Genomic DNA, 26,622 nt, shown 5'->3' with positions numbered 1-26,622 from the left:
ACCCAAACCTAGGATCAGTTTCTTCCCCCATCAGCAGCTTCTGCATCAGTCTGTAGCTCAGTCTTAGTCCAGAGCTCAGATTCAGTAGAGGCATCTGCTTAGACAGCTTGTCTCCTCTATCAGCTGGGGCACTGCTTCTCCAGTTTTTCCCTTTCTTCCTCCCCTAACAGGTATTTTTCTGTCTACATGGTCTAGGGCTATGGACCTTGTACACAGTAAGTTTGGGCACCTCCTGGAAGCTCTTAACCCCTGGACTGTCTTCACATGAAACACCTTAAAGTGGTTTTAGCACTCATTATGTGGAAGTTACACCAGTCTGAGGCAGGTTTCTCTCTGATCTGCACTACCCAGCTCCTGTTCCATTAAGGTGTGACCAATACCCACAGATGTGCTGCCTAACATGAAGTCCTCCAGCATCCCATGATCTCTCACGTCCCTACCTGTAGATCAAGGCTAGAAGCCTGGCCTGGCTCATCAGCCCTCCAATAACAACTCACAGCTACAGCTACAGCTGCATCTCTTAGTCCTGCCCCTGCTCACCAGGCCTCTAGTGGCAAGTGGCAGCTGTGCAGGTGGGGGGCAGTCAGAGAACATTCACTGCTCCAAAAAGCTGGTGCTAGCCAATCAATATTTGTGTGATTCACAGCATAAGGTGTAATAAAGCTTTCTCTGACCTTCCTAAGATGGATGCACTATCACTCCATTGGCTATGCAAAGGTTGCATTTTAAAATGTTCCTTCTGATAGTACAAGGGAGGGTTACATGAAGATTGAAATATTTGTACTCTGAAGAATCTCAGTAACTTTATGGTTCCTTATAATTGCACAGGGACCTCTTGGTAAATATGATACAATTTGAAATAAGGAAACCAGAATCTAGTCCAGAATTAGTGTTTTTCAAATCACACTAATACAAGACACACTATTAATATTCCAATATATTCATGTTATAAGAGTGAGACACAAATGTAGAAGATAGCCAGTAAATATTTTTGCTTAGGAAGGCTTACAGTGCATGTTCTAAGCTAGGGTACTAAATCCAAATTAATAGTGCTAGAAGATGGCGAAATCAATACTAGAGAAAAGAGAGAGGCTTCCTATTTCCGCTTCTTAATTACAAGCTACAGGACCTTAACATATGAGCTTAGAGTTGTTTGCAACTCACAAAATAAAATTACTCAAAACCTAGGAAAGTTGTTAATTAGTTTCTACAATGATGTTTTCTGATTAGCTATCATTGAACCACTCAGAGTTCGCAGAAGGCTCTGGTAAAATAAACAGAAAGATTTCAAATCAGAACTAAAAATCAACCTGCCTTCTAAGTTATACATTTTAGTTGAGGCTAATTTTAAAGCCCTATCTATTTACCTCTTTCCATATAGGGCTACCTCTCTGGTGTTATGATAATAAGGCTTTCTGCTTTTGTATTAGCCTTTGCCAGCTCTGCCATTATGTGGATTTTGTATATAGCTTGTCCTTCCTTTGTTGATTAGTTTTATTTCATCTGCAATATACCAAAAACCATGCAGCTCCTATGTACTCTAAACTGACAGTTCAATTACACAACCAGTTCTTCTTTCAAAAATTTAAAGCTCTACTTGCGGGCAAAATGTATAATGTAAGTAGAATAAAAATGTAGTAGATTGTTGAGATATTATGTATCTTATTATGTGACCATAAGAAAGTATAAATAAGTATTAGTAAGGCTATTTGTTTAAAAAAATGTTATGTCCATATATGCCCCTGTGATATTACCATACATATAGGTATGTTCAGAGTTTTATTATTTTACCTCGGTACATTATTGTGAGGAGTCATCTGACTGCCAGTAAAAAAAAAAAAATCTGGCCCATTTCCAACCCAACAAGGCCTTCTTGCCACACTTAAATCTCTGCCACAGACAGTTTCATTCCTCCACACAATTTAATCAAAACAGAACAGTCTCTTTGACCACTTTGCTAGATGCTCTTTTCCTCTGCTACCCCTTCCTCATTGTCTACTGAATGACCCTGTCTTTATCCTGCCACATTTGTAGATATGCATTTTATATCTGCTTCTATCCTCGTATCTCCCTGTGGTATAGAAAGTAGAAATGCAGCGTTAACCTTCAAAAGATAGCATGATAATAATATTATGCTTCTTAGTATCATTAAAATATATAAAGTTATAACTGAGAAATCGGGCTCCTAATTTCACAGACAAGATAATCTTAATAGATCTCTTAAAATTTTGGTAAAGGTTTTAAAGAGTTCTTTCTAATCAAAAGATTAGATTATGGATAACCATAGACTATGTATTTCACTTCTAGAAAAAAGCCATGATGGAGTCACAATACTTAGTTAACTAATATCAACCCAAGGAGAGTCTTGGTTATTCGTTAGGTTTAACTTGCTGGCTGTTTTCCATGGAGAAAACATCATTATTCTGGTCAGCATTGGCTTGAAATTTTCCCTCTGCTACTTTGTCCCTCTTGTAAAACGTATCCATATCTCTGGACATACAAGAGTAATGATAACAGAAGCACTATTGTGCTACAGTTATGCTATTGTGAAATCTTTATTTCATGTGTGTCCATAAACTGAAACTAAATATTCTAGATGTTGTCATGAGGAAGTCTCATCTCTCTTACTAATGAAACTCGTGGACTTATCTGAACGTCATTAACCAAACGATTCTATGAGCATAAAATTTTGAAAAGGACAAAAAGTTTGAAATGGTAGCCACTGAGGAATTTGACAGGTATGCTATTACCCTCAAACACATATGTAATACATTTTGACCCAGCTTTTGACCCAAAAGCTGACCCTGACATGTTTTTAATTTTATAGACCCTGATTAAAGACAGAGCTGCACCTGCCTTAGACGGGTTATCCAAAAAACCTGTGCACTGAGCAGAGACACAGAGTGGCTAAATTTTCTTCTCAAATATTCAGATACCTCAATCAGGGCTACAAGGTCCACTCAGAATCCAGACCTGAGGGTTTTTTCAAAGAACTAAGCAAGGCTTTCTTTTTGCCTTTGAAAAGACAACCACTGGAGAAGGAGGAGCTTCTGCTTGCCTGTATACTTGGGCAGTTTTTACCTAGTGTTTAGATAGGCCCCTCAAAAGAGGTAGATCTGGATTCTAGGCTCTGGCTTTCCCTGGGGGAATTCAGGCTCACATTTCTCACTTCCCTGGAGCAGATCCTAATTATTAGGCTATTCTTGGCTGCGGTAGGGGGTAACATCCAACTATCTGGTTGTACGTGCTCAACTACGGAGCAAAGAATATAACGTTTGTTGGACCTGAAGAAGTGCTTCTTCTAGTTTACTCAGCTCTGCAGTCTAGTGGTTAGGGCACTCCACTATGACAGTGGAAATCCTATGCACTGATCCCTGCTTTCTTAATTCTATAACATGTTTCATGGGGGTCAGGGGAGAATAGAATGAATCCTTAGAGCAGGGATTTAAACTTAGGGGACACTTTTCCCAGCTTTGGTATTTTTTCTAAACATAACCAGAGTATGGTCAGGTGTACTCTGGGCTCATGGCGGGCTATGGGACTTAAGTAATACTCTTCCTAATTTCTGGATCCCAGTGGGACTTAGGCAGGATCTAGATACCTGATTTCCTAGGCCACAGGAGTTCTGGATATCTGAACTACATAGAATTTGGCAGCTAGGGGGATTTCGGTTCACAAAAAAAGATGTGACCCTAAGGCAACAGTCATTATCAATAAAATATAAAAAAAGAAACCCTTGAGGACAGCCATAACTAAAACTGAACTTTCTGTACTGACAAGTTAATTGGACAGTATGATTAAGAGAGGCAAGAAATATACAGAGTTCCCATCTCATGCTTATATAAGTAGAACAGAAATTATCTAAGAAAAACAAAAATTTCCAAAGTTACTAAATAACTGTGAGCTATTATGGGCACATGGCAATTGTATGGATGATATAATGCATGTTTTCCCCAAATAGCCACACAGAAAGCAGGGGTTATAATTTGGCACTGATGTTCACTTGTAATTTTAACCCTTAGGATATTGGCTAGTGTCACGTTTTTATAATCACTTTGGTTTTTTTGTCTGTTGCTGAAAAACTGTAAGGAGATGGTTATTGCTTTATTAATCCATCCTCATGACACCTTTCTGTGTTGTATTCTCCATACACAAATACTGTCACTCCAATTGACTAAATTTAGCTACTAGGAAAATTGCAGAGAGAGAGAGAAAAAGAGAGAGAGAGAGAGAGAGAGAGAGAGATTCCTATACTCTTTAAGACACAATTGCAAAAAGATTATGCCAGCACACTATTGATGCTTAAAAGCGGTTTGTTTCTCTGGAGGCCACTAAAATCACAGACACACACTCATTAGATGGCACAAAAGGTGTATTTGCAAATAGGGTCAGAGCAGAGTCAAAAACTCAGATTACTCTGAACCCCCCAAGGAATTTTGCAGGCTGTATTTATTTTTTTCCTCCTGGGCACGTGTGCAGAAACAGGAACTCTTACAGTTCACTTCCATTTCATACAAGCATACATGTGGTTACATCACTACATACATTGCATGTATATTATAATTAACTACTTAAGTATGCAGGGCGGAGAGGTAAATATGCATCAGCTAATTAAGCATGCTCAGAGAGTACTATAGGTCACCAAGAGTTTAACCCCCCCCCTTTCAAGGACACAGTCAGTTGAATTCCAGCTTCTGTAATCTGCATGAGAAGCTGGGGGAGAGCCTGCGACTTAGTATAAGAAAAGCTGTGGCAAGGCTGGGCAAGGAAAAAAGTCCTTGGCAGTGTTTCTTTCTTATCAGGTGCAAGATGCAAGCTGTGCATTTCTAACAATACTCCATTTCTAACAATATTCCCCCCTCAAGATGCTTTCTGCTCCCCATTCTCATTTAGGCAGATCAAGATAATTACGAGGAATTTTTCTGAGTACCATGACTTTTGCTACAGTCTGCGCTTTGAGGGGGACTGCTGCAACTTGCATCCCTTCAACTGTGGTGGTTATCAATCTAGTGAGACAATACTCTCCTAATGCCACTTGGGAAAGATCCCAGCTGCGGTTCTCATTCTATTCTTGACCAGTACTCTTAACATCCTCCTTATCACTTACCAACCATTTTGGGGCCAAAGGAAAAGTCCTCCAAGGCCACTGTTCTCCAGCCTCTCGGAGTCCCCCACAGGCCCAGCAGTTGGTGAGATTGAAGGTACCTGCAATTCTTTCCATCATGTCAACATACAAATTTGTCCCTGGGGGAGCAATTGGGGGAAGCGGGGATATAGGCTGGCAGCTAGGGCTGCTCAATCCTGCTTCTCTTACTACATAGATAACAACAAAGCATATTAAGATTCCCACCATAGTCTCCCTTTCTTGAGATTAAATACAGCCTAAACTTTTTCTTTTTACTTTCTTGTCTAATTTTCTGAACTTTGATTAGGCCGTCTCAGGCGCACTTGGAGATCACCAGTAGGTTCACAGCTCCACTTGCTGGCTTCTTGTTCCGAGGACGACTCAGCTTCCGGAGTGAGTTCGTCCTGGGAGTTGGTGTCTGCTCGTGGATGTCATTTCACACGGGTATGGTGTATCCAACGGTCATGGCCAGCAATCTTTACAGCGGTGTGGGTTGTTAGAAGTACCTTATCCAAGGTTACCACTGCACATCCTGTTTGTCTTTTTCCATCGATGACAGAGCTGGAGCCATCTACGAAGTATTCAGCATCTGGGTCTTCAATTGGGTCCTCAGCAAGATCAGGCCACACCTGTGTGGTTTGATTCAGGACCTCAAGGCAATCATGCGTCGGTTTCCCTGGCTCCGGCAGCAAGGTTGCAGGGTTCAAGGCTGTAGTGTGTTTGAAAGTAAGTCCTGGATTAGAGAGCAAAAATGTCTCATACCGTAATTGTCTGGAGGGCTTGAGAAACTTTCCTCCCTCAGTCCCTAGGATCTGGGGAACTCCATGTGGGGTGTGTATTTCCATATCCACACCCATGACTCTCTTCTGGGCTTCTTCAACAACCACTGCTGTGGCTGCCACAGCCCGAAGACAGTCTGGCCACCCGAGTGCAACTGGATCTAGAACCTTTGAGTAATATCCCACAGGTCTCCAGGTTGGGCCTGATGGCTGTGTCAGCACCCCTGATGCGACCCCTCAATTCTCATGAACATACAGTCGATATGGCTTTTTACTATTTGGGATGGCCAGGGCAGGGGGCTGGGTTAATGCTGCCTTAAGCAGATCAAAGGCATGCTGCATTTCTTTATTCCATTTCCATTTAGTGAGACTCTCCTTAGTCAGTGAGTCATACAGTGGTCTAGCCTTTCCACCATAACCTGGTATCCATAGTCGACAGAACCCAGTTAGCCCTAGGAATGCCCACAACTCCTTGGGTGACTTAGGTGAGGTTAGACCTTGGATTGCCTGTATGCAGTCTGCACTCAGGGCTCTGACTCCTTTTGAGAGCTTATATCCCAAAAATGTAACTTGAGGCTGACATATTTGGGCTTTCTCTCTAGAGACTTTATATCCTTTTTCCCCTAGAGTGTTTAGCAGTGACCTGGTGGCTTTCTCGCAGAGTTGCAAGTTTGGGCTTGCAACTAGCAGGTCATCCACATACTGGAGGAGAGTCACTGTGGGGTGCGATCCCTTCCACTCCTCCAAGTCCTTCTGAAGGGCAAGTCTGAAAATATGGGGGGCTGCTATGAATCCTTGTGGAAGAACTGTCCACATGAGTTGGGCTTTATGGAAAGTATCTGGATCCTCCCATTCAAAAGCAAACAATTTTTGACTCTCTCGGTGAAGGGGAATGGAGAAGAAAGCATCTTTCAAATCTAGCACTGTAAATATTTCAGCTTCCCCCGGTACTTGTGTCAAAATCGTGTGTGGGTTCAGGACTACAGGATGGTCTGAAAGGACCTTCTTATTTACTGCTCACAGACCTTGGACCAGTCTGTATGAGACCCCATCTGCCTTCGGCACTCCAAGAATGGGGGTATTATATGGTGAGGACCCTTCCACTAGCCATCCGCACCTCTTGTATTTCTCTATTAACGGCTTGAGTCCAACTCTGGCCGCTCGGCTGAGTGGATACTGCTTTACCCGAACGGGACCCTCCCATCCTTGAGTATGATCCTTACCGGGGAGACCGACTTAGCTCGTGCAGGGGTTCCATCAGCCCATACCAAAGGGTCTACTCCAGTCATGTGATCTTCAGAACTTACTACAGGGCGTCGGTCCTCCAGGAGAGCCATCTGATAGTTCGAGCTCTGCTTGACAGGTAGCTGGACCACCATCTGGTCGTCTCTGAAAAATATCTCAGCTTGCAATTTTGTGAGTAGGTCCCGCCCAAGTAGTGCAACCGGGCAACTTGGAGAATATACAAAGAAGTGCTCAAGCAAATGGTCCCCCACTTTGGTGAGAAGTGGCTTACAAACAGGGAGTCGGGATTGCGTTCCCTCAATCCCTTCCACAAGTACATGCTGTTCACTAGTTCCTGCACGGGGGGGGGTTTCTGGAATCATTGAAAATGTAGCCCCAGTATCCACCAAGGCTTCAAAGTTTTTGCCACCAACCCTAATGGTTACCATGGGATCTTCTTGGGCTCCAACCCGAAGGGTAGTGGTCTTAGATCCCCGTCCCCTTCACTCTGTGTCCTCACCCTTTTCCTCTGCCCACATGAGGTGACCTCTTGGTTCACCCTCTCCTTCTTTAACTTTGGGCATTCCCTCTTCCAGTGTCCTTTCTCCCTGCAGTAAGCACAAACGTCTGCTCCCACTCTTTCTCCTTTCCCTTTCTGCATCCCAGCCTTTCCAGGGTTCCCTCCAGTTATAGCAGCTGCCAGTGCTGCCATCTGTCACTGAGCCTTTTTATCCTCCTTGCGCTCCTGCATATGCTCATGACTCCTATATACCTTATATGCAATTTCCACCAGCTCTGAAATCGGTTTCCCAGCACCTCCCTCAGTTTTCTGTAACTTCTTACGAATATCAGCAGTGGATTGACCAATAAACATAAGATTTACCATGCGTTGATTATCTGGGGCTTCTGGATCTAGGTCCAAAAACCTGCGGAACGCCTCATACAGCCTCCCAAGGAAAGCTGAGGGATCCTCTTCTCTTCCCTGTCTCACTTCATACAATTTAGACAGATTAGTAACCCGAGGCACTGCCTTCCCCATTACTTCCACTATAATCCCCAGATACTGTACACTCAGCTCTCTTCCTTCTGCAGTATGATTATCCCATCTCGGTTCCTCAACAGGGCAGGTATCACACAAGGTACGACCAGCAGCTCCCTCCGCTTCTACCCTGGCTGCTGCAATGCACTCTGCCATCCCCAACACTAATCTCCTCTCCTCCGGGGTCAGGAGGGTTTGAAGCATTATCTGGACATCAGCCCAAGTGGGTCGATGGGTTTGCCCAATAGATCGAAACAGGTCCCTCATCTTTTCAGGGTCTTCACGAAAAGAGGGGCTCTGATTCTTTCAGTTAAATAAATCTGAAGTACTAAATGGGGTGTAGATAAAAGTTGCATTGCCCCCCTCTCCGATAACCTCTCGCATCGGGCAATTCAGCACCGGCTGTGATTCTACAGTCTTGAGCAAATAATAGCCCTTATTCCCTGATTCAGATGGGGCACTTGGCTCAGGCTCACGCTCTGAATCATTAGGTATGCTTTGATACACCCGTGGTGGTTTCCCTGAGGGAGGGAGCGGTGGTGCAGAGGGACTGGATCCCGAGGAGGTGTCTGATTCATCCTCGCTACCTGACAGGGTGACCGGAGAGTGGGTCCGATACTCAGCCAATTCAGAATTCCCCCCCTCATTAGACTCAGGGCGGTCCTCCTCGAGTCTTTCCTTTAACAACCATCACATGAGACTTTACTAAGCATTTCTTAATCCAAGGTGGCTGATTTTGAACTACCCACAACCAACAATCGATATAAGGAAATTGATTCCAATATCCATTCTGCATAACTATTTCATGGATAGCTATCACTTCTTTTACTACAAAGGATCCTTTTGGGGTCCAGTGGACCCCAAATGTTGGCCACTCAAGTTGACAAAACTTAATTAAATCACCCTTTTCCATCTTCACTCCATAATCTGCCTGCTTTGCAAATTTACTGAAATTTTGTAATATATAACTTAAAGGCGTATCCGAGTCTTCTACACGGGAGCGACCCGCGCCCATATGCCCACAAAAGTGTGTCCAATGCACACCAAATACCAAAAGATCCTAGTTACAGATGGTTCGCATATACCAAGCCGAAAATTTCCCAGTATTAAACCAAATCGAACGCGTCTTTGTTCCCGGATCCAGACCAAATTGGGCAAGGGAATTCATATACTCACTCAGATACCCCAGAGATCTCGATCAGAATGCCGGAATGTGTGCCTGGCATCCTCAGAAACCAAAAATTTTGCACTGGAGCCTTTAATCTCTCGGGTACCCCGACTCACGTCTCAAACGCCCAGGCGAGCCCAAAAAGGCGGCTCGGTGCACACTCCCCGTGGTGGCAGAGATGATCTTGTCACTGAGCCCCGAGGTGATCCAGAGACATCCTATCTGATGGTGCCAAATTGATGCTTAAAAGCTTCAAAGTTTCTCTGGAGGCCACTAAAATCACAGACACACACTCATTAGATGGCACAAAAGGTGTATTTGCAAATAGGGTCAGAGCAGAGTCAAAAACTCAGATTACTCTGAACCCCCCAAGGAATTTTGCAGGCTGTATTTATCTTTTTCCTCCTGGGCACATGTGCAGAAACAGGAACTCTTACAGCTCACTTCCGTTTCATACAAGCATACATGTGGTTACATCACTACATACATTGCATGTATATTATAATTAACTACTTAAGTATGCAGGGCGGAGAGGTAAATATGCATCAGCTAATTAAGCATGCTCAGAGAGTACTATAAGTCACCAAGAGTTTAAACCCCCCCCCCCTTTAAAGGACACAGTCAGTTGAATTCCAGCTTCTGTAATCTATATGAGAAAGGCTAGGGAGAAGCTGGGGGAGAGTCTGCGATTTAGTATAAGAAAAGCTGTGGCAAGGCTGGGCAAGGAAAAAAGTCCTTGGCAGTGTTTCTTTCTTATCAGGTACAAGATGCAAGCTGTGCATTTCTAACAATACTCCATTTCTAACACTATGCAAATAGGAATATTTTTCTATTCAAACAAGCTGATCATGAAATAGCAATATACAGCTTGACTGCTCATTGCCAAGGTCCTTTGGGAGCTTTGTGCTAAGGAGGAGGCAATAGGGTTGTGAACAATGCAGAGCAGGGCAAGCTGGAACTCTGTCAATGAGCAAGTCTTCACTCAAGAAGCTAATAATAGGAGCTCTTTCCTCCAAAGGACAGATTAGGTGGGAAAAACTAAACAAAAACACAGAAGCTGGAAACATATGTCTTTTATAGAGTGCAAACAGCTTGTTGTACTGCACAGACATCTACAGACATTGCTGGGTGCCACACCCTGACTTGGGGCAAATCTGGAAGCAGGGTAAACCCCCTGCTTGTAGATGTACCTTCCACATCTGGTAACAGGGGAACCCCTGCAGGGTACAGTGGCAGCAGCAGCAGCGATGGGCAGGGGACCAAAGCGGTGAGGTCCCTTACCCTTCCCAGTCTCCTGGGAACAGGCATGAGGAGGGTGAACCCTCCCCGTATTGCTGTTGTATCCATTTCAAGCTGAGCCCAGTGCTCACACAGCCCAGGTAAAGTAGGCATGAATAACTTTTAAGCTTCTCCTGCCCCTGGGACATCAGGGAAAGTAGTAGCAGCAGGTGGGAGGAGCAGGAGAGCATGCTGGGATGGTGAGGGACTCTGATTTAACTTAAACCAGCAAGGGGTCTGGGACAGACATTGCATAAACCAGTTTGACCCAAATCAGTTAAGTCTGATATTACATTCAACCAGGTTTATTTCAAACAAGTTTCAGCCATTTTCAAACCAATTTATGTGCACTGTTCTGTTACAGGTTTAAACCTGTTTCTGATCACTTAAACTGGTTTATGCATAATGTCTGTCCCTAGCCCGTAAGTCAATAGAGGTCTCACAAGCTCTTGAAAAAAGGGCAGTTACCCAATTCCTACACACTACAAGACGAATTGAAGAATAGTAAGAAACCTTCTTCAGTTTCTGACCAAAGAACACTAACTATGAATATACTTACCTTTAATGCCTTAAAAGTCGGTATGCATTCTCCAGAGCTGAAATCACAGTACCAGAATTACACTGAATTACATTAGCTGGAAACCAGACTTAACCAATCAATATTTAGTATGTCAATGTCAAACTGTGAGACATAGTCCATGGAGCACCAGGTGTTCAGAATTAATCTTCCTGAAAGTTAAATGCTGGGGACTGGGATATTAAAGAGAATATGATCCAACAAATGTACTTCCTTACAAAATGAAGTAGTTGGAGATTCATCTATATGACATAATATGACATAAAAGTGACAACACAACTGAGTGAAACTAAGGACATGTATAAACAGGGAGTTGTTTTGGAATAGTCTTTCATCAATTTCCAAAGCCAATCTATCTAAACCAGAGCAAGAGCCTGTTATTTCAGAAAGTATTCTGTCCATGTATATAACTATTTGAGAATAGTTGTAGCGGTTTAAGTAAAAGATCCTATTAAATGCCATCAGCTTTCTTCTTATAGTTCATCCACTTCTAAACAGGCTTTAATACCTAGTCTCTCTTAGTGACAAAAACAAGGGCAGAGAGGGCCAGATTCAATGCCACCTTTTAGATACATAAGTGGACTTAAACATCTACATGCAATTCTGTTCCACCATGCTCATGTTCCCAAAAAACAGTTAATGCAAAATGTGGGTGGACACTCCTCTTCACTAGTTTCTGTGACTCAGTCTTAAGGGTCAGATGACAGTGTTACAAAGGTAGATGAGCATTAGTGGATTTTCAAGGGCTTGAATGAAGAGGAAGAGAATCACACCTAGATGATTCTCTAAGTAAGTTTACTTGGGCATCAACTGAGATGCCTAGTAAGTAAACTAGAATATGGTTCAGAATGTGTGGATGGTATACATAGAAATTTGTTCGATTACAAGTCACAAATTAATTTAATTCCCTTTGGATGATTCTTATTCAGTTACAGAGAAGAGGGGAGGGAAGGGGAGGAGAGGGGAGAAGAAAAGTCAGTCATGGAAAAAGCAAGTAAAAGTATTACTAGTATTGACAGCTAACAGTTGTGTAAACATCTTCACATACTGCAGACTACTAGAGCATCTAATTTCTGATCATGATTACATCTTTTCTATTTCATGCAGAGTCATCTCTTGAATAGGCTTTGCCCATCATGTATCATTAAGTGAACAAAGGACTGTAAGGAGATGTCTTTACTCATTTTCACTTTTCATTCAGTTAGGATTTTAATACACCAGGGTCTCCAGCTGAAAAAGGTAAATATGCTAGCTCATTGAACTACCCAGTCACCTGTGTTTGACCATGAAATTCTGACAGCTGTACAATGGTACATTTTAAAATAAACTCTAAGGACATAACTGATTCCAGTTATCAGTGCTATCAGGAGCTGCTGTTGTACAGTCTAACTTAACCATTTCCTTTTTATTCTTTCAACTTTATATTTCTGTAGCATGAAAAAAATACATAAAGGAAGTTCTCAGATGACAGTTCAATTCTTCAGAACAACTAAGGCGTTCGCTTAAAGACAGTCTATGAAAAATCACTTTTCATTGCTGAAAGCTATTTCCTTGCTTATCTTAACATATGGTGTTCCTTTGTGCCAAGAAGCGGTCAATAAAAAGGAGCTTTTGTTCCTGAACAACACCTTTGTTCTTCCAAAGCCCTAGCAACTGTTCCTCAATCCTTAGATGGCGTAAGAGTGGGAGATAGACAGAAAGAAATGTCATATGGCAGAGGACTTTCTTACTTAATTGATCTTTTCCAGTTCTGTTCGCAGTTCTGATACTAACTCACAAAGTTACATTTGTAGCAATTAGACGAGTGTGTTGAAGGCAATTATGCATTGTTAGGACACAACTATTATTTTATCTGGTTAATATTAACAGAGCTTTGGTTCTGTTAAAACCCCTATTCTAGTGATAGGAACATTACATGTGAACAAGCATCTTCTCCTTTACCAGCTTCTCTTTGTTGCATAGCATATCTACAATCACATAGAGTAGTCAGAGCTAGAGTCTATTTCCTGCAATGCCAAAAAATGGAAACACTGGAGTCCCACTGGAGTTGGATGTGTTGGAGTTGAATAAGCCACCCATTATACTAATAAATGAGGACTAACCTTTTTTGGCAGGCATGCCAAACACCCTCCTGGAGTGCAACTACAATACTTTTCCTTTACCCAGTCTGATGCTTGGCTTTCTGCTCCCTGCCTGATCTGATGCTGTTTTGCTCCCCGCCCTACCTGCCGCTATGTTGCCTGTTCCCTTCCCAATCTGCCATGTGCCACTAACAGAGGTTGTCCATGCCATTTATGGGAAGCTGGCCACTCCTGAACTAGATGGTCTTGCTACCATATTATCCACAACAGGGCCAGAGAGTTACATTGCAAGAAGATTTATTAATGAAATACATTTCACCTACTCACTGATTAATATAGGGAACTAATTCACCACTCATATCCACTGACCTATAGTCTTTTTAGTACCATTGACTTCTCACTTAAACAAGCATACATCAGGAGCAACTCCAAGGAAATCAAAGTGTTCCCTCTTCCTCTCTCCATGATCACTCCCAGTTAGGTAAATTGCAGTTACCTAAAAACCCATAAACCCATTCAAAACACATGATCACGGAGATTCAAGAATGCTTCCCCCCTCACCCTTTTTTAAAATAAATATCAATAGTTCTGATCAGTATGCTGATAGACCAAGTGAAATGGGCATTGATACTTGGGTTTATATTATTTTGATATTTAAATATAGTTCTTGCTTCTCAACTTATTTTTACATGGAAATTTGATTTTGCATTTCCAGGGCAACATATTTATATTTAAAGAAAATCTTATATTATTCTTTCCCTCTGATCATTTTTTAACATGCTGTTCTGGTGTGAAAAAGTTCTGAATGGCTCATCCTCAAATTGAAGATAATAATACACCTTCACAACTCTAGGAAAACTTTGGCCATTGAACTAATGGGACTAATTGAGGAAAAAGTACAACTCAACCCAAATACGAATGATACAGTCTATCTACTACTTAACAAGGTAAACTGTGATTCCTATTATACATGCAAAGCTGCAGAAGGTCACATTTTCCCAAAGATTAAATATAATTTAATGTGTGTGGTACATTGGTAGCCAGAAGGAAATGGACCATATTTTCTACAAGAAAATGTAACTATAAAAATATCACTGAAGGAGTGCTGGAAGAAACATTTTCAATTTAGTTTACATTAGCTAAAATGCAAATTTCTCAGGATAATAAAAATCATGCTTGAAAGAAAGAAAACAAGGACAACAAATGTATAGATGGGTACTATGCCTGAACTAATTTCTAACTAATTCCATTAAGCATGATTCAAATGTACTAGCATTACTGATTTCAGCTAGGAGTTATACAAGCCTTTTCATATAATTCAGTTCTGTTAATGCATCTCAGTTACAATCTGTTTTATACCACACACTTCAACTTTATGCATGGCTAACTCTTGAATAGGAGATTAAGGAGCTTATTCTCCTGGATATAATTTTAAAAGGTAAACACTAACCTTAGTGGTTTAAACAGGAGTACCAAGTAGGCATAAGCAGCCACTGCCAGCATTACCTTTGCATACAACCTTACTCAAACCGTATTGTGTCCAGTTCTAGTGGCCATATTTAAATAAGGTGTTGAAAACTTTAAATTGGTTCAGGAAATAGTTATAACAATGATTGAAGATTTGCCTAACAAAAAAAAAGGCTTAAGAAACCCGATATATTTTCCTGATCAAGGTGAGGAGTCCAAGGTGATTTATAAGCACCAGCATAGAAAGAATGGGCATTTTACATGTGCTCGTGTAAAACTAAAGTCAAATGAGCTTTAGTTAAAGTGCCCCCATCACCATTTTGAAGAACACTGATACATGAGATATGGAGGCTGGCTGGAGCAGACTCAATTAATCAACTCTTCTCCAATATGCTGTAATTACAGGTTAGTACAGGCATCCCATATTTCTATTAGGCAGAATATTTCAATCAGGCAGATAAAGAAAAATTAAAGCCCAAGGGCTGGATTGTGCAGATAGACAATTTAGACTGAAAGGTGCACATTTTTAAATTTAGGCTAACAATACATGGAGCAATTTACTAAAGAAAATAATCAATTCTTTATTGCTTGAAATCTTTAAAATCAGTAGACACCTTTCTAAAAGCTTTATAATAGCTCAGCTGGACATTATAGGCTTACTGTAAAAATAACCACATACAATTCTATTGCCTGTGTCTGAGATTAAAAACCTGCTTTCAAATCTAAAAGCTATTAGATCTATTTATTTAGCTACTGTAACCACATCTACCTATGGGGGACAGCCATGGCAGCCCCTAGCAGCCACTCAAACTGTGTCTTATCTATGCTGCCTTATGCTTGCCTGACATTCCTTGATGGGGAATATAAATATGGGAGGCTGCCCTCAGACACTACAATAAGCTTTGGGTTCCTTACTTGGCTCTGTTCATCAATGAGCAGCCATACTTTGGACCCAATTCCTGCTAAAGCAAGGCATTACTCGCTCTTTGTTGGGTCTGGGCACATTGGCTCTGCCTCAGTGTTTCAGGCCCTAGACCCTCTAGTTATCCCTCCATACCTGGCAGGCACTAGTCATGCCCCACTAGCACCAAAAGTGCCCTGAGAGGCAGCTTCCAGGTGGTGTAGGGGCTGACTGAATGCTCACCTGACCAGAAGAAGGGAAGGCTGGGGCAAGATAAGCCCAGTGCCTGAGTTGGTATGGGAGCCTCTCCCTGAGAGAGGAGAGGAGTTCTCTGCAGCAGGGCAGGAGGACTCCTGAAGGACCCAAGAAGTTGAGGAAGCTGAATGATTCTGCAGGCCTGGGAGCCAGAGACTACTACCTGGGGCAGAGAAGAAAGGGTCTATACAGGCAATGAGCCTTTGTTTTATGTTGGTGTAACCCAGGTGTCCCCAAAGTGTGTGTTCCCCCTTTACCAATCAATAGAAGGGGAAAACCAGCAGGGCACATGTGCTGGGGGTGGAAACTGCAGTCTACTCACAGTTGCCTCCCACCTATCATACCTCAGTAGAGGAGGAACAGAAAGCAATGTCTTAACCAGGTACAAATATATACATATACATACACACACAAGGTAGTGAACTAGGGTGAGTATTTACAGGTTACAAATACATATAATTATAACTATATACATACCCAAGTGCGACCAGATAAGCATAATGATCCCAAACAGTATGATCAAGTAAATACAACAATAAATGGCACTCTAAAATACAAGGTGTACAGTTAACAGTTAATAAACTCTCCCAAAAATGCACAGCCTGTATCAGCCAGTAAACACTCCAAAATATGAGACACAAAAGTTCTCTAGTGATTCCCTCTTCCTCCTGCCTCTCTACTGAAGCTACCTTCCCCCAAGTGTCACTTCCTCGTGGGAGATCCATTGCCCCACTGACTCACATGTCCCAAGGAGCCAGTTGGGCAATGTTCATAAGCTCCCTGGCCTGGCTAATGTTTCTCCAAGGGAGGGCTCAGTTCCAGAATTCAGGGGAGTGGTGTGACTCACTCACACATCCCAGTGGCTCAATCCTTCTCAGGGGGAAATGCAGGCCTGGGCTGCCTCATGCATGCCCAGGGCCGTGTCACTCTGAATACTGCTCTCCACACTCAGGAATTGCTCTTTTCCCGGGGCCCTTGCAGACCCACTGCAGGGAATGGGTCCCAGATCACCCAGCCCCTCCTTCTCCAGGGCCTTACACCCTGCAATGACTCACTCCACGGTAGTGCTGGCTCCCGTGCCTGGCCTTACCCTGTGGTTGGAGACCCAAGTTACCTCGCTGCAGCTCCCAGGGTCCCAGTTCCTCACAGACCTTCCATGCAGCAATGCCTGCACTTCAGCCCAGCCTTGTTCCAGGGTTGGAGACCCAAGGCACCTCATTGTGGTTCCCAGGGTCCCAGTCCCTCACAGGCCTTCTGTGTAGTGATGCCTGCACTGTCCACCACTTCTGCTAAGCAGCAGAATCTTTTGGGCTCTTCTGGGCAGCTGGATATGCCCACTGGGCAGCTCTCCCAGGTCTTCTTGGCCCCAAGACCTCTTCCTTCTTCATCCCTCACCAACTCTCTTGTGTGCTCGGCACACAGCTGTTTATATCCCCTTCTGGGGCTCCCCCACAAGATTGAAGATGAACCAATCAGGGGGCTACAACATGCAGTCCTCAACTAGGTCTGCTCCTGGGCCCCCACTCTGGACTCTCCTCCTGGCTCCTCACCTGCCTGTGTCTCATTGGTGGGTTTTGCCCCACCAATCACATTTGGGATTTCTTAAACCCAAAGGGCAAGCCTGTCACGTTGGTATTATTGTTTGAGTTACAAGTCGTGAGCCCTGCTGAAGACAGACTCAAGGCCTACAGAGAATTCCTCATCCCAGAGAAAGAGCAGACTGGGGATATAGAGAGTCCCCAGCCCAGAGAAGGGGCAGAGAAGACAAGGGAATAGAGCCCACCAGCTCAGAGAAGGGGCTGAGTAGGGTACAGAGGGCTCCAAAGTCCAGAAAATGGACTGAGCCAGGAACCCTAACAGAGGACCTGTTGGACAGGAAGAGCTGGAGAGAAAGATTAGAGGGTCTACAGTCTCAGAGGGGAACTGAGTGAGGAGCTAGGCATCTGAGGACTCAGAGAAAGAGAGTGGAGAGACCCAGGAGGTCTAAGAGCCACCAGAGGAACTAACAAAAGCTAACATCTAAAGTGATAACAAGGCCTACAAGGCCTGGGGTATGGTGTAGGGAGCCACATAATTTTCCCTTAAGGTTATAGGTCTCCTGCAGGGGCACTGCCAGATCTAGAGGGCCTATTTTGCAAAAGGGACGGATTAAAACTAGTGAAGTCTGGGCAGAACTCATTGAGGAGTTGTCTGGATTTAGGATCTCCCTAAGGCTCATGGGTACCCTCCCTTACTTAGCCTCAATAACAAGGTGTGGTGGGAGAACACTTAAGGGAGGGCAACATTAGAGACTGAGCCAGGCAGGAGCCACACAACTGCCAGGGGGCATCATGGCCACCCCCTGTGATTCAAACCTGCTATAGCCCTATTGGCCCCAATCGTGGCCTCCCTATACCTCACAGACCATCCCCTTCCATTTTCCCTCACCCCTCCCTGAGCTGCATCCCACTCAGTCCCTGGTCCTTTTAGGGCTGTCCCCAACTGAGAACTTCCCCTAGCCTCCTAGGCCTGTCTGAGCTTCAGCCCACCAGACACCCTTTTGCCCTCTCAACTTCAGCTCACTCCACCCAGCAAACCCCTGGTCCTAGCAGGTGTCTATCTATTCACTGGGCCCCTGGCCCTGTCTCAGCTTGAGCTCACTGGGTTCCAGACTCTTGCAGGACTCTTTCTTGGCTTCAGCACCTTATCTCAAATGTTGTATTAAGATATCTTAAAAAAATAGGCTTCAGCACCTTATAGTTCCTGCTAAGTACCTCACTGGTAGCCTCTAAAACCACTCATTTCAGCCACCCACAAGCCACCAGGAAGAACAAACTCCAAAGAAAAAGCAACTCTAATGCAAAATCCATTTATCTCCATGAGATGCCGAGTATACCTGAGCTGGAATCAGTCCTCTAGCACCAGGTTAGGCTCATATAGCATGGTCACCCTGTTTTTGGTTACCTAATTCCATTCCCCTGCTTCTAGGAACCTGTTCCATTGTCTCATCTGTAGGCCTGTTGATTTGAAGCCACTTCACTCTGCTGGCTTCTCCTCTAGCAAGCCTCAACGCTTTCTGAAGCTTACTAGTCTTCTAAATATGAAGGTAACAACTGAGATAGATGCTGAAGCCCCAAAGATTGTGTCCCTTCAAAGGAAAATTTTTAATCTATTTAGTGTTTCAGAGGGAGTCATTTTGGCACTCTTAGCACTAACATGACAAGTGCATGGTAATGTGCTAAGTGAAAAGGCTTTTGGAGAAACAAAGTGGCAGTTCAGTGTGAGGGGTTTTATTTCATGTTTCATCAAGAGACTTACAGAAGCTACTGCTGTTTTCTATCATCTTTCTATCATAATGGAAACTTCAAGTTCTTTTTAGCATTAACCCAAGAGCTATCAGCATAACATCTTCAGCAGGTGCCCTATGAATTTAGCCACGCTTTTAGTAAGGGAACTGAGGCCCATTTTCTTTGAAGAATTTGTTATTCCTAAGCACTTAACATCTGTTCTTAGATTCTCACAAGTTATTTACTACACCTCTTCAGCTGTTCATTATTCATGCTGAGCAAATATAGAATTCTGTGCTGCTTCTATTTCCTTATGGGAAAGCAGGTACATTTTAATCAGAAAAACAATAGAAGCGAAAAAACATTCTGGAATCGCTCTATTTACCCAAATCTAAGACCACTCAGAATTGAAGATGGCCCCCCCACACTAGTAAGATTCTATACATGGAAAATAAACATTTGTTATAAATTTACACCTATAGAATCCAGTTATTTGGGTGTTGTCTTAAATTCATCCCCCCCCATCACCACTGCAGCAGGTAAAGCAGTGTCAGGGCAGGTGGTAGCGGGGAAGCAGTGGGAGGGCAGACAGTAGGGGGTTCAGTGATGGAGGAAGGCAATGGGGGGGACAAGTAGGGGGGAGGTGTTAGGGGAGAAGGCAGTGGAGGAAGCAGTGGGAAAACAGGTGATGGAGAAGCAGTAGAGGGGCAGGTAGTGTGGAGATCAAATAGTTTGACCCCTGTTCCTTGTATCCTCCCACCTGCTTGCCGCCCCTTTACATATCTCCCAGTCTTCCCCTTCACATGCCTTCTTCTCCCATCTTTTACCCTTGGACCATCCCCACAAGCTCCATCCCCACTCCAGCATGGGGTACAGCATGTACAATCTTGGTCCCAGCTGGCCCAGTAGTGGTGCCAGCAATAGCTCCAACCAAACTCTGAAGCCAGGGCTGAAGCTGCTATGCCACTACTGCATACTTTAAGCGGCCTAGACCTAGACCAAGATAAGCACATGCAGCAATTTGCTGTTACTAGAAGCAGCATGCATAGCCATTTACTGCTGCTGGGAGCCATGTGGTGAGCCTGATGTAAGTAACTCAGGGTGGGTAGAGGGGAAGACTGTATCAGGGTGGAGGGGCTGATAGGTTCTTGGTGGAGGGAGGAGGGAGAGTTGGAGAATCTGGCAGGGGGGGTGGTGTCAGGAGAATATTTCAGGGGTGGAATTAACACAGCCCTAGTATTAGAGGAAGTGGCTGGGATTTCCCAGTCCCTGGGTCACACAGCAAACACATGCAGGCATTTGCCAGATTTGGTGAAGCCTTTCTTAGATCAGATGACCTCATCTAGATCTAAGTGCACCTCCTGAATACCAGCATGATTGGGCGTTTAGGTTGACGTAACCTTGGTTAGGTTGATCTAAATATAATACCTGTACACATCCTCTATTGCAACGTGGAAATAAGATATCAAAGTATTAATGGAGGTGCAAAACACACTGAGAAAGGCAGAGGGTGAAGCACAGAATGCAAATTAAGGATAAAACATTAAATAAAATGGAGAGATGATTTATTGGTATTTTAAGACAATAAATGGAGATACAGCTAAATTACTTGTTTGAATTTTGCCCCATGGGTAGCAAGTGATCAAAACCTGTTAGTGCAGCTGTTTGGCACCTTATGTGCAGTGAATAGGTTTATAAATGGAATAGCTAGTGAATAAGTCTCTTCATCACAATATATACCCCCATATAACTGGAAGCTCACCTGAACAGTCAAAGACTAAAAATATATGAAAAATGAGCTGTCGTCTCATTTGAGATGGTCCTTCTAGCTTAAACTCCAGGTACATTAAAGCAAGGAGAAGTGTCATTAATTCTGCTTTACCTAAAGAGAGCTTCCCTCTTTACTGCTATTCATGTGATACTTTGCTCAGCTAAAATTAAGTTACTTAAATTATTTGAAGCAAAAAATAAAATATTAAGGACCAACTGAAGTAGTAGGGTGGAAGTGCTTGACTTTAGGAAGGCTAACTTCAGTGTGCTCAGGAGTGTTGTCAATGATGTGCTGCAGGATAGGAGTACTGGCGAGATGGGAGTCCAGGAAGGGTAGTCGTTCCTAGAGGAAGCGAACCTTCAGGTGCAGGAGGAGATGATCCCAGTACAAGGGAAAAGAGGGAAAGGAGTCAAAAAACATCCTTGGCTAAACAGGGAAATCCAGCAGAGCCTAAGGACAAAAAAGAAGGCATATAGGTAGTGGAAATAGGGGTAAGCAACCAAGGAGGAGTATACCTACTTAGCCTATACTTGCAGGGAGGCAGTTAGAAAGGCCAAAGCAACTAAAGAGCTGAGGCTGGCACCACAACTTAAAGACAACAAAAAATCTTTTTTTAGGTATGTAGGGAGCAAAAGGAAGGTGCAGGGCAGCACAGGACCCCTACTGAACAAGAAGGAGCAATTAGTGACAGACAGCGGGGACAAGGCTGAGTTATTCAATGAGTTTTTTGCTTCAGTGTTCTTGAACAGGTCTCAGGATAAGTCTCCAATGGGCTCTTAGACAGACATCAGAAGGACACTAGCCCACGAACTGTCAGTGCTGACTCGGTGCAGAGTCACTTGGATGAACTGGATGTGTTTAAGTCAGCAGGCCTGGATGAGCTGCACCCAAAAGTACTGAGGAATTGGCTGGTGCCATAGCAGAACCACTGGCACAGCTGTTTGAGCACTCGTGGCACTCAGATCAGGTCCTGGAGGACAGAAAAGGCCAATATGGTCCCTATTTTCAGTAAGGGGAGGAAGGAGGATCTGAGTAATAATAGGCTAGTCAGTCTCACCTCCATCCTTGGAAAGGTCTTTGAAAAGGTTAAGAAGGATCGTATCTGTGGGAGTCCAGAGGGAAAAATAATGCAGCACGGAAACCAGCATGGAGTCGTAGCAGGTAGATCATGCCTGACCAATCTAGTTTCATTTCATGACAGGGTCACAAAATGCTTAGACACAGGAGTAGAAGTAGATGTCATTTTCTTGGATTTTAGCAAGGCCTTTGATATGGTACCTCATCCCATTCTATTAATAAATTAATAGGCTGTGATGTAGATGTTTACATGGTCTGGTGGGTGGCAAATTGGCTTAGCGGTCACACCCAGAGAGTGGTAGTAGACAGGTCAGTATTGACCTAGAAGGATGTGGGTAGTGGGGTCCTGCAGGGTTTGTTCCTTGGACCTGTACTCTTCAATATCTTCATCAGTGACTTGAAAGTGATTGTGAAGTGTACTGTCCAAGTTTGTGGATGATACTAAATTGTGGGGTGAAGTGCACACTCTGTAGGGTAGGGAACCATTGCAGGCAGACCTAGACAGTTTAGAAAAATGGGCAGTACACAATAGGATGCAGTACAACAAGGACAAGTGCAGAGTGCTGCACTTAGGGTGCAAAAATATCCAGCACACCTACTGGCTGGGAAGTGACCCTCTGAGCAGCACAGAAGCAGAAAGGGATTTTGGAGTCATAGTGGACTCCAAGATGAACATGTCGTCAGTGCAACAAAGCTAATTGCACTTTATCATGCATCAGCAGAATAGAACCAAGGAAGTGATACTTCCCCTCTATGCGGCATTGATCAGACCACAGTTGGCGTATAGGCAGTCCTCAGACTTACGACATAATTGGTTCCTGAAAAACCACATCTTAAGTCGAAACGTTGCAACTCAAAACCAATTTTCTCATAAGAAACAACGTTATAAACGGGGGAACGGTTCCTGAACCAAGGCCCGATACCCTATTTTCACCAAAATACCACAGAATTTTGTACTCAGTCAATTATAGATGAGTAATATAGTTACATTAATATATTTATATTGTAAATAGCAATCATGCTGATTTAGAAGGACTTCTTTGAGGTGACTTTGCTGGACTTCTTGAAGGGCTCTTGGTTGGATTGTTTGAAGAGTTCTTGGCTGGAGTTCTCAGGAGTCTTGTCTGCAGGTTTTTCTGGAGTCTTGTCTGCTTTCTTAAAGAAAGTGTGCAAGGAAGTTTGGACAGATGTTCTCCAGGGAAATGAGCAATGCAGTGAACTTGTTTGCTGGCATGGCATTGCATCGGATCAAGCATTGTAAGTTGAAACAGGGTGTCAATTTATAAATGTTGCAAGTGTGAAATGTTGTAACTCAAAACATTGCAAGTCGATGACTGCCTGTATTGCATCCAGTTTTGGGCACTGTAGCTCAGGAAGGATGTTGATAGACCTTAGAGGGTCCAGAGGAGGGCCACTCGCACAGAACAAGCCCTATGAGGAGAGACTGAGGGACCTGGACCTCTCCAGCCTCCGGAAGAGAAGGCTGAGAGGTGACCTTGTGGCCACCTACAAATTTATTAGGGGGATGCAGCAAGGGATCAGAGATGCTCTGTTCACCAGGGCACCTCTTGGGGTAACAAGGAACAATGGTCAGAAACTGAGAGCAGATTTAGGCTAGATCAACTTCTTCATGGTAAGGATGGCCAAAATTTGAAATGGGCAAAATGGATGTGGTGCTCTCCCCTACCTTGGAGATCTTTAAGAGAAGGCTGGATAGGCATCTAGCCGGGGTCATCTGACCCCAGCACTCTTTCTTGCCTAGGCAGGGAGTCGGACTTGATGATCTATTGAGGTCCCTTCCAACCCTACCAACTATGAATCTATGAAGTTAATTGAAAAAAAATAATAATCTTTTAGTGACGTTCTATTAAAAAAACCCCAAAAGTGTAGCATCTGTGATGGATTTGAAACTGCTAGATAATACCTCATTAATCCTGTAAATTGGTTTAGTTATTGTGAGGATCATTATATATGAGTATATTGCTTGAGTTATAATAGAGATCAGGTGGGGGGGAAAACCAAGCAGGAACAAAATAAGTCACCCTTCAGTAAACAGGTAATGGACAATGGGTTTAAGTGACAATTGCTGAAATATTAGCTTTGAAAGTTCTACTTCCCCTCTAACCAACCTCAACATTAGTTTAAACTAAATCACAAAAACTCCAACAGAGAAGTACAAACCAACTAAAATAGGATTTATTAAGCATTTAGTGGGTTGTACTGAGGAATCTGATAAGAGTACCTAAAGAAGTTTGGCTTTATTGGATCATCACAAGGGGATAGTAAGCATTTAAGTAAGATAGACATGTAGGAGTCCATTTGTTGTTTAGAAATACTTTTTTCCCTCTAAAAGCTTTGTTATTGCATCTAGGATATTGAATACTTGAATTTTAAGACAGCTGTTTATTTACAACCAGTCACAGATGCCCAAAGGAAGTAGGTCCCTGACCCTAACCCAGTTGGACCTGATGGATAAACACAGTTAATATTCAGGGCACTGTAACCTCAGACAGAATAATGTTTTAATCCTTCAAATGATCTGAGTTTAGTTCTAGCACAGCCACTACCATATTAGTAGAGAAATAAAGCTCAAGGGGTGCATGTAGAAAGAACACAAGCAGTTTCAACCGTGACAGCATCCTCACAGATGTATAATGAGGACACTAAGAATTATTTGGTTTTTTTGGGTTTTTTTGTTTTTTTTACAGTGGATTTATTCAGGGCCAGAACTTAAAGAGACTAATTCTTCACTGATGTGTGTAGGTTGCTCAGACTTTCAGCAGCTCATTTTTATTTTTGCTAAAGGTCAGCTGACTTTCTATAGTCTTGACCATGCCTCATAACATAAAATAAATCTTCAGAAGAGAAACAGCCATGCTCATGTCTTCGGGACAAAACAATCTGCTGAGATCTCTCACCACAGAAAGTGTAGCTGCTCAGAATTTGTTCTCCCATAAAAAATGTTAAGGTGGTACAAATGAGATGTCAGGTGAGATCTGTTTCCAGCTCACATATCTTCTCGGCCCAGTGGGACTATCAGACTGTAATTCAGTTAAAAACATTCCTTGCAAACTCATTCACCTGGAAAAATTAGGACAGCTAGACATCTCTCTCAAAACTACCTCTGTCAAAGAGAAATTAGAATGGGTGGCAACCCAAAGTAACCAGATGTCTGCAGGCAAGAGCAGCTTCATATTCAAGTGATGCATCTTGAATTCCTGAGGGACTGCCTGGCTGATTCATAGAGCTGGCCAGAAAATGAAAACGCCTTTCCCATATAAAGTTCATCCTGAATTAGAACAAAAAAAAAAATCAATATCGTGATACATTTTTAAGAGATAAGGATCTTCATGGATAATACATCATATTGGACCAACTGTATTAGTTGGGCAGGATATAGGTAAAATTTCAGGTATGAAGTATGGTTTCTCAGGCCTCTGAGGGAAAAAAAAAGAAAAGAAAACACAGCTTGAGCTGTATAGCAGACAAAACAAATGGCTATGCAAAATTCCAATGTAAATAAAAAAAAGATATAAGAGACATTATCAGGTAGCTAAGAGTCAGGAGAAATGCAATAGAATGGATAACCTGATCACTGGAAGAGCAAGACCATTTGTGAGGGTCATCATCAGCTGTGGAGGGCAGAGAGATTAGCAAGGATCAGGTAGATTATAATGTGCCATGAAGTCAATATCCCTGGTTGTTAGAGTCCAGTAAGGTAGTGAATTTTTGTTCCTAGGCCTGTTTTATAAAGATGTTTTATAAGTTAACATTGAGCACATGGATTGTGAAGTCACAAGGGGAGTGGGGGGGCATTTTTGTGAAAAATGTTCTCCTACCTGAGTTCTAGTGCATCTTTCATCTTTTTTTTTTTTTTTTTTGTAATCTTTCATTCCTACTGCTACATCAGAGGCATACATCAAGAGCTTGGTGAACAACTGTTCACCAGGGCACCCTTGGGGAAAAGTAGGAGTAATGGTCACAAACTCCTGGAAGACCATTTCAGGCTCAACATTAGGAAAAACTACTTCACAACTAGGGTGTCCAGACTGTGGAATAAACTCCCTCCAGAGGTGGTACAATCACCTACCCTGGAAATCTTCAAGAGGAGACTGGACAGTCACCTTGCTGGGGTCACCTGACCTGCTTGGTGCAGGGATCTGGACCTGATGATCTTCTGAAGTCCCTTCCAGCCTTACACTCTATGATTCTATGAAGTCTGATGCCTAGTTTTTTGTCCAACTTCACCCACATAATTTTCATGAGAACATTTGGTGCAGTGGATGAGATATGGGAGGAGGGCCAGCTCCCCTCTTATCCCTCAAGCTACAGCTGATAAATAGTGGTACTGAGCAAACTGATGGGTCAGGCACTCACCTGGTAAGTAGGTGGCATAAATCCAAGTCCCAGCTCTGAAATTCAAGTTCACAGTTTCAGTCAGATGCAGAAAGAGAACATTTTTTGAAATCTCAAAAAATATCTGTGGGATGCCTAAACCAAGTAACCATTGTTTGGCTTTCTGAAAATAGTAAGAGGGAGATGATCAGGTACCAACAAATTCCTGAAAGCAAGTTTTAGGAAATAGATTGTATGCTGTGAAGAAGGAAGGCCCCA

The sequence above is a fragment of the Crocodylus siamensis genome, chromosome 2, assembly GCF_052110815.1.
Source record: "Crocodylus siamensis isolate JL-2025a chromosome 2, ASM5211081v1, whole genome shotgun sequence".
NCBI lineage: Eukaryota > Metazoa > Chordata > Crocodylia > Crocodylidae > Crocodylus > Crocodylus siamensis.
This window is presented reverse-complemented; position numbering follows the sequence as displayed.